Source organism: Sinohyriopsis cumingii, unplaced genomic scaffold, assembly GCF_028554795.1.
Source record: "Sinohyriopsis cumingii isolate HCF-2022 unplaced genomic scaffold, ASM2855479v2 utg002464l, whole genome shotgun sequence".
NCBI lineage: Eukaryota > Metazoa > Mollusca > Bivalvia > Unionida > Unionidae > Sinohyriopsis > Sinohyriopsis cumingii.
Window position 1 is genome coordinate 1 of NW_028316218.1, and position 9,768 is coordinate 9,768.

General features: G+C 32.5%; 1 long non-coding RNA gene across 2 annotated transcripts; it reads right to left on the reverse strand.

Annotated features, from left to right (window-relative positions):
* Positions 1-16: 16 nt before the first annotated feature.
* Positions 17-9,369, reverse strand: LOC149770712 (uncharacterized). 2 transcript variants are annotated; one of them, XR_016418491.1, is made up of 6 exons: positions 9,136-9,369; positions 7,504-7,609; positions 6,632-6,776; positions 4,363-4,628; positions 2,557-2,648; positions 17-387 (listed from the first exon to the last, which is right to left on the reverse strand). It is a non-coding gene; the product is annotated as an uncharacterized LOC149770712 (long non-coding RNA). The 2 variants fall into 2 exon arrangements; XR_016418490.1 differs by lacking the exon at positions 17-387 and having other exon boundaries at positions 866-2,648.
* Between the last annotated feature and the right edge of the window lie 399 nt (positions 9,370-9,768).

Genomic DNA, 9,768 nt, shown 5'->3' on the forward strand with positions numbered 1-9,768 from the left:
TGTCAAGAATAAACAACAAAAAATGAAAATAGTTCATGGCACAGGGGCAATTATGTCTATTTTAAGCAAGCATAGTAGACAAAAGGTCAAATCCATCAGAAATCAACCCAGTAAATAGAAAATTACTAACAGTAACTGGTGAGACTGTACCATTTTATGGTAAAGAAAATTTGGACATAACCCTAGGGAATAAAGCATTTAAACATGTTTTTGCAGTTCCTCAGCATCAAGAGACCCTGTGAATGGACTTCATGTTGGCAAACATGTGCGACCTAATAATACGCAAGGGGTGTTTCACTGTAAGTGGAGAAAAGTTACCTATTTCTTTAACAGTATAAATGGTACTGTCTGTTGCTGGGTAGTGATTACTGCAAATTCCTCCACATTCTGAAAATATAGTAAAAAAGGAAACCATTAGGACATGTGGGAGAAGGCTCCTGTGGATCAACTGAACCTGCAAATAAATCTGTTTTTAAACATTATTTTTGGTAGTCAAAGTTAAATCTGACCCTAGTAGAAACATATTTTTTGGAAAGTGAACCAAGTCAAATATTTAAAGATACAATAGTAGCCCTATATCACCCTGTATCAATAAATAATTGTACTACCTCTGAAGTAAACAAGGTCTCAGAAAACATATGATAAAATGAATGAGATAATGCCACAACAAGCTGGCATGTTTTGAAAGGGCCTCAACGTATTTACCTGAAGAACAAATAAATGAACTTAAGAAAACTTTGATTAAAAATCAGGATGTTTTCTCCAGAAATTATATATACATATATCAAACAAGACTAACACAACATACAATTAACACAAATGATGCCAAGCCAATTACACTTTCTTTGTACAGTACTCCCCAAGCAAAATGGAACTAGTAAGATAAAATGTCATACTTTATGTTTTGTAAGATAAAAGTGAATACATCTGCCTCTTGCCTACAATATATCACAAGCAGCGCCTTTTCTTTTGATAAATTCGAATTTTGTACACAAGTGCATTTAGTAGTAAACAGTTAGACAACGTATTCCCAAAACCTAAGAACTATATTACATTGCCAGAAAATGGATTCAGGAAGCTGCCTACAAAAGGCAGACAGCACTATCTAGTAAGCCAAATTTTAAAAACAAATTGAAGCAATAACTCTGTGTATAAACTTATCTGAAACAACCTTATTTATGAACACTTTGTAACCTGGTTGTAAGAGGGAACATTTTTTTGCCAAATGTCATCTTCTATTTAACCAAGTTCTCTGTGTAACATGCCTCTAGGAATTTCCCCATGACCAACTTCTTTGTGTCACTTGATTCTAGGAATTTCCCCATGACCAAATTCTCTGTCACTTGACTCTAGGAATTTCCCCATGACCAAATTCTCTGTGTCACTTGACTCTAGGAATTTCCCCATGACCAACTTCTCTGTGTAACATGCCTCTAGGAATTTCCCCATGACCAACTTCTCTGTGTCACTTGACTCTAGGAATTTCCCCATGACCAAATTCTCTGTGTCACTTGACTCTAGGAATTTCCCCATGACCAAATTCTCTGTGCCACTTGATTCTTGAGTTAGAAATTTCCCACGACCCAAGTCTCTCTGCCAATTACCTCTTGAGGGAGGAATATTCCCCCATTTTGTATCAGTTTCTTGTAAATATTTTGCAACCAGTTCATGTCTGCTAGTGTAAAGTAGTCTATAGCTTATGCAAGGATCATTACATTTTTCTAATTCTAACGTTTGTCTTATATTCAGTTATTGCTCTTAGCAACAACATTAAGACTTGGTATATTAGACTATTTGTTTCAACTCAAAAAAGATGTATCTAAAACTGTTTCATACTAAACCACAGCCCACAAGCATCCACTTTATTTAATCATTTAGTCTACTGATTCCACATTGAAACCAATTCTTATTAAAACAAATTTACCACCTACTCTAATATAGTAAGTGTTCCATATGGGACTATCTAAACAATCAACAGGTATATCAACTGAAAAAGCATTTCAAAATTGATCCATGTGCAAAAGAAACCCCACATCACTCTGAGAAAGAATTAAGTAATCTCATTTTTCTTCTTGTGGTAGTCTACCTGAAACAAATTCAGTGATATATTTGTAAGATTGCTCTAAAACAGATCATCACTTCCAGCTTTACATCTGGACCAGATAACATTTGTTTTATCAATATTGGTGCTAAGTCCAGAACATTTTAAACAGTAAAATAAAAGATCAAGACCAGAAAGTCTGACAATGAAATGACATGAATCTTTCCAAAACAATTAAAAAACTTAGTGGTACATGTATAACCATCTGAACCTGGACTAGTTTGGCTGATTCAAGCACCTTAATTGTTACTCATTAGATATAGGCCCTAAAACTTATAGTTTTTCCAAGTTATCCAGTGATGGAATATCTAAATTCATATTACTAAAGTGTTCATTTAAATTACATTTTCGTATTTTCCATAGCATTTAAAAGAAAAATAATTTGCCCAGTTTTAAAGGGTTTGTTTTTCTCCAAGCATACCTGTGGGTATCCATGTTTATGTATATGAGCATACCTGTGAGTATCCATGTTTATGTATCCAAGCAAACCTGTAGGTATCCATGTTTATGTATCCAAGCATCCCTGCGAGCATCCATGTTTATTTCCCTAAAAATATCAATCAGAACCAATTCATTACATTAATCAAGGACTTTTTTTCCTTGGGATTATTGATATTCAAATAATTGGTATAAGTGTATATTTTGATGCATTTTAAGTACAGAAGCATTCATACCTTTAACCTTTAACAGTTTCACATTTATTTATATGGTTGTTTGTTGATAGTGAGAACTTGCCATGATAGTCTGAAATGGCTTTGGAATGTTAAATTAGTTGAAGGGCAACTGGCCACATGGTCGACATTTATGTCATTTTTTGACTTTCATAATGTTAGTATTGTCATTTCTGCTACCTTGCACCTTTCATATTGAGCACTGACATTTCTATCATCTTGCATCTTTAATAGTGAGCAGTGACATTTCTGTCATCTTACATCTTCCATAGTGAGCACTGACATTTCTGTCATCTTACATCTTCCATAGTGAGCATTGACATTTCTGCCATCTTGCATCTTCCATAGTGAGCATTGACATTTCTGCCATCTTACATCTTCCATAGTGAACATTGAGATTTCTGTCGTCTTACATCTTCCATAGTGAGCTTTGACATTTCTGTCATCTTAAATCTTCCATAGTGAACATTGAGATTTCTGTCATTTTATCAATGAGTTCCATATTGAGCATTGACATTTCTGTCGTTTTATCAATGACTTTCATATTGAGTATTGACATGGAAAGATTCATAAGAATGATAATGCATTATCAAGACCATGTCATGATATCCAAATGCGAGTATTAATTACACTTTGATATTGATGTGACTAGCCAAGTATGATAAATAAAACATGTTCAAAGTAAGTACACTTTGATATCAATGTGATTGGGTACATTATGATAAATAAAACATATACAAAGTAATTACACCTTGGTACTGATGTGACTGTAAATTATGATAGATTAAACATGGACAACGTAATTACACTTTACTATTGATGTGACTAGGTACAGACGGATAAAATATGTACAAATTAATTACACTTTGATAATGATGTGACTTGGTAAAGATGGATAAAATGTGTGCAAATCAATTACACTTTGATACTGATGTGACTGGGTAAAGATGAAAAAAATGTGTACAAAATAATTACACTTGGCTACTAATGTTTCTGGGTAAAGCTGGATAAAATGTTTACAAAATAATTACACATTGATATTGATGTGACTTGGTAAAGATGGATAAAATGTGTACAAGTCAATTAAATTTTTTGATACTGATGTGACTGGGTAAAGATGGATAAAATGTGTACAAAATAATTACACTTGACTACTAATGTGACTGGGTAAAGATGGATAAAATGTGTACAAAATAATTACACTTTGGTATTGATGTGACTTGGTAAAGATGGATAAAATGTGTACAAGTCAATTATATTTTGACACTGATCTGACTGGATAAAGATGGATACAATGTGTACAAAATAATTACACTCTGATATTGATGTAACTGGATAAAGATGGATACATTGTGTACAAAATAATTACACCTGATATTGATGTGACTGGATAAAGATGCATACAATGTGTACAAAATAAATACACTTGATATTGATGTAACTGGATAAAGATGGATACATTGTGTACAAAATAATTACACTTGATATTGATGTGACTGGATAAAGATGCATACAATGTGTACAAAATAATTACACTTTGATACTGATGTGACTTGGTAAAGATGGATAAAATGAGTACAAAGGACTTACTCAATAGCATCATCCTATGTAGGTTCTTGCACCTCCAAGTCAACTCATATATGTTAATGGACTCCTCCAAGTCAACTCAGATATCATGATAGACTCCTCCAGGTCAACTCATATATGATGGTGGACTCCTCTAGGTCAACTCATATATGATGATGTACTCCTCTACTCTAGATCAACTCAGATATGATGATGGACTCCTCCAGGGTAACTCAGATATGAGGATGGACTCATCCAGGTCAACTCATATATGATGATGGACTCCTCTACTATAATGAATATTTTGGACATTTATTCATGTCCAATGAAAAAATTGACTAACTCATAAAAAAATTCATGTCTTGAGCTTTCATTTTTAGTAAACACTTGCTTACTTCTTACAATCATGACAAAAGTCATGTAGGCACAACCCTCTACCATGACAAACATCAGGTAAACATCAGGTACACAATATAAATTAAATATACATAATACAGATAAAAAAAGTTCTGGAATCCAGACAATTCAGATTCTGGTTAATAACTCTGATAGTGCTGTGTTGCATTTGCATGATTTTGTTACCATTGGTGATTTGCATCTGGCTGCCCCATCTGTGTATGCAGAATTGTTTCAGAACAACACACCTTTTGAGGCAATCCACATAACAGCTTCCAAATTAGTATTTATATTCAGAGTGGGGTGAAATGGTAAAAAGTGATGCATATATGCATGCAGATTGTAAACACTAAAAATATCAGTTAAATTAATTTTTATTATTGGCTACCATAGCAACCAAATGAGAAAAAGGGTTGAAAAATATTGTCTAACAAAACACCTTATACTTTTCCATCAAATATACTTTTTCAGAATGTGTACATGTATTGCTACTTGTTTTCTCCATAACACTTATATCCTCATTCATTACTTTTAGGTCTATATTAGATAATTTAAACATTACTTTCAAAACAAGTCCCTACATAGGTACAATATTTCTGTAGTGTTATTACTCACAAATGGTCTCCATAAAAATACAATTCTATTTACTTATTTATAGTTCATTTATAAGGAACCAATACTAATCATCCTGAAAATGGCAACTAATTATAGATTCACTTTGGTTGCCATAGCAACCAAAAGTAATGTTAGAGTTTGAAAGGTTCAAAATAATTTTTTTAATAATGAAGCTGGCAGAATATTTTATCCGACTACATACATCATTCACTTTTCAAAGAACTCGTTGCTGTTGTTGTTATAGGGTTTAACGCCATTTTTCAGCACAAGATAGGCTATATATGGCAGCCAGTATAAAGGGTGGAGGAAGATCCCAGGAAAACACCAGAAAGAATCAACTACCCAAGAGAAGCTACCGGCAAGCTTTTTCACATATCCATATTGGCCAAACCCAAGACTTGAACCCACACAGACAGGTGAGATGGCAGTGATCTCTAATGGTGAGCACTTTAGATTACTCGGCCACTCTGGACACCTAAGTTGTGAACCTGTTTTAATTATGAAGATATAAATTATTATACATGTAGAACAATTTTGATATTTGTAATGTTTTAGTGTAAAGAAAATACCCTTGATGCAATGGACTCCAAATAATGGAAAACTAATTTTCTAATTTGATGGGATGTCCATGTCATAGCACTTGCATATCAACACATGATAATATCACAGCACATGCTTATCAACACCTGTTATATTTGTGCAGAAAATTAATTTTCAAATTTGGAAAATTCATCATATTGCTATTTATATATCTACACATCCACACAAAGCATTAATAAACTTTATTTGAATCAGGACTACTGCATACATATAAATGGCAATCAGCGGCAACCGTCTATGAAACAGCTGCGAGACTGCAACTATTGTACATCACCATAATGTTTACATCAATGTCCACTGCTGCCAACTGACCTTCCCAGTCAATTGAGTCTGTTGTAGTGTTGTTTTACACTGATGCACTGTTACAATGATGCAGAGCCATTATGTGCTGTACTATTACAGATGCTGTCTCACTGATATTATCAGGATACAATTAATGATTGGCCAAGATTGGTCATTCATGTACGTCGTTGTCCTGTGCCACAAAAATACAGTAACTGCATACAGAGCAAGGTAAAATCTGACAATAAACATGGTTTTCGCTCTACCAGAGTTAAGAAAACCTGAATAACTATTACACATTCCCAATAAAATACCATGGGTGAAAGAACCAAGTGCACAATATTGAATGTGCTTTCAGATTTTGTGTCTGATCATAAAATAGTCTGATATGAAGATGTACCTTTTGTAATGATGGCCTACAGGTCTTCAATTCATGGGACTAGTTGAGCAATTTCAGCTGTAGTGATGTTTGAAAGGGAGATAACTTTGTGCATCTTTGGAAGGGAGACAACATTTTGCATATTTGATCACTTATTAACAGCAACCTGAAAGTTATCAATAGACAACTAAGCTTTATGCAAATGAACTTTGCAGAGAACAACTATAACTTTTTTGTGCAAATAATTAAAAAGAATTATGATCTGAAAGTCAATTTCTGTAACAACAATATTGGTGAAGAGGTATGGTATTTTGATCCCAAAAGAATAGGTCAGATTGAATTCAGCAATACAAAGATTCTGGAGAGGAACATTCAAAATTTTAAAACTTATGTGCTATTAATAATACAAGAAAGTACCAAGGCACAAGTCAATGATTGCACATCATGACAAAATCAAATAATTTGTTGGAGAAGTTATTTCCCCTACTATCAATATTAATAATTACTGTGAAACCTGAAGTGCTTTCAAGCCTAGAATTTCTCTGAGTTAACAAGGGTGGTTTAGACTGCTTCTGTTAGTACAATAAATTATTTGTTAAAAAAATTGCTCAATGAAATTTATTTAAGAAAAACTGTTTTAGAATTGAATGAATGGCAAATGAGTGTTTTTAAAACAAGAATTGAAAAATTGGTTGAAATTAGTGAAATGGTTGGATTAGGTCCGAGAAACTTTAAAGAGTAAATTTCACTGACAATGTGACTTAAATAAGTCTACAGAATACCATACAAATAAATCCATACAAAGAACTCATTAGCAAATATAAAAATAAATCTATGATCGGGAAAATATTTATAAATGAATTTTGTTGTAAATTTCATCTAGGAATGCTTACCTATTTAATGCACATGAATATTATAACTTCTTGATATCCTGAGGCAACCTTGCTATTCCATGCTTTTTTTCTGCATCTGTCCAAGTAGTTTTGATGTTACATAATCCTGCTAAAATAAAATGTGGTTAGGAAATATGTATTATATACATATATTCAACAAATACATATTTTAAAAAAGGTGTATAAAATAAGTATAGATTTTTGGCTGTGAATAAAGGCAAAATTTTAAAGGATAAAATGTATTGCCCATATATATGCAATATGAAAACAGGTGATGGTGTGATATATCATAGAGAAATAGATGGGTTAAAATCCCACTGGACTCACCCCGCTCAGTCACAGTAGTACCACAGCTGGACAGGAAAGGTACAAGTTATAACAGAAAATGGTTTCATCCAATTGTTTCTTTTTTAAGTATAAATTTTCAGATGATGTATGTTAGATATACCCAGTAGGAAGACTACTTGTAAAAACAAATATTTCCAGAATCCACTGTTTTCAGGCCATAATTTATGTGCAAACACCCCCAATTCTACCTTCTCTTGTATCAAAACTTCAGATTGGATAGAAAAATATTGATACCAATAATGAAACTAGTGACATGACACCAATATACCTTTGGTCCATTCTTGATTTCACATGTTCAATTAAGATACTGAAGTGTTGTTACTTCGTCTTGTTTATATATCCGTGTATCATAGCTTCCAATATTTCTATGCTACCTCGATAGTCAGTGCAAGAAATTTACCAAGAAACTAAAAATTATAAACCTGTTTCTCAGTCATAGGATATCTGAATAACACTAAACTTAAAAATCTTTTCTGAAGAACAATATTCAGTATAATTAAAACATTTCTGCATGATAGTTAAATGAAATGAAATTATACATTAAAGTCAGTAATTAATGTTTAATGTGTGTGTGCAATGAGGAAATAAGACATAATAAAGTATACTGTGATTTATTTGTTCACTTAAATTACTTAAATACATAAAAAATACTGGTTGAAAAAGAATACAAATCCACATGTAGCAGACTTAAGGGAGAGGAATTTACTGACTTAAAATTTTGGACCAATGTATTTTAAATGGGTTTTAAAAATGTCATAAATGAAAAGCATTTAAAACTTTGCAAAATCAAACAGAAAGTCATGCTACCCAAAGTACTTCAATTCTGGCACTCTAACTAGTAACAGTTAGTTTGGTACTTTTTTCAGTAGTCAATTTTAAAAACACCCCTCCCCCCACGACAAAATCCATATATATATATATATATATATATATATATATATATATATATATATATATATATATATATATATTAAATTACTGGACTATTAACAATGCAGCCTTTCCGTCTAACTTTATATGTCATTTGCGAACACCCGAACACCTGTTTTTTCATTGATGAATGACCACATTATGCTAATAAAACTGAGTGCAGTGGAACTGGAAAATTATTATCTTTCATGTACATATATTATACATATATTACACTATCCTATTGTCCAATTGAGGATCAACTCCTAATGGTTGGGTAATGCCATGCCAGTCTCACCATCATATGAACGTTGTATAGATTTGTTATGAGTGTTTACAATACGTGTACGTGTATAACTTGGGACGATTCATTACCATAATGATTACAGTGTCTTGAGACGGTCCCTCATCAAAAGCACATGGTTTTGAACATTATCGATCGGCCTTCATTTTGATAAATTGTGCTGAATTTTGTACACCGTCACTTCGTTGCGATTAATTGTTAGGCAGACATTTCTTACGCAATGACGATGTTATATAATGTCCTGGCTGTTTAATATGTATTGGTCGTATTTACTACCTCTCCCTAACGACATGGAACGATAAAGTCGTACACTTCCGTTTCTAAAGCAATAATCAGATTACCTTGGTTATCTCCTTTAAGGGTGCCAGTATTTTAAAAAAAATAGGGCCCAGTTAGTTTATATTTTAGACTGAAGACACTTATGTAATCAGTTCCTCTTAAATTATAAATTTAGGCCTGAAATCAAAATTCGGAAATTTAGACCTGAATAAAAATTTGGAATTGTAACAAGATTTAGATTTTTACCTATTTGAAAGTGACACAACTATGGCTGGGGTTTTCCCACTTTTTGGTAAAAAAATAAATAAATAAAAAAAATCATTATTTGAGTACTGATATTGTATGGAAATATATAATGACAGGAAATAAAATCATTTACTTATCCTGCATCTGTAAATAATGGAGTTGTTTATTATTATTATTAT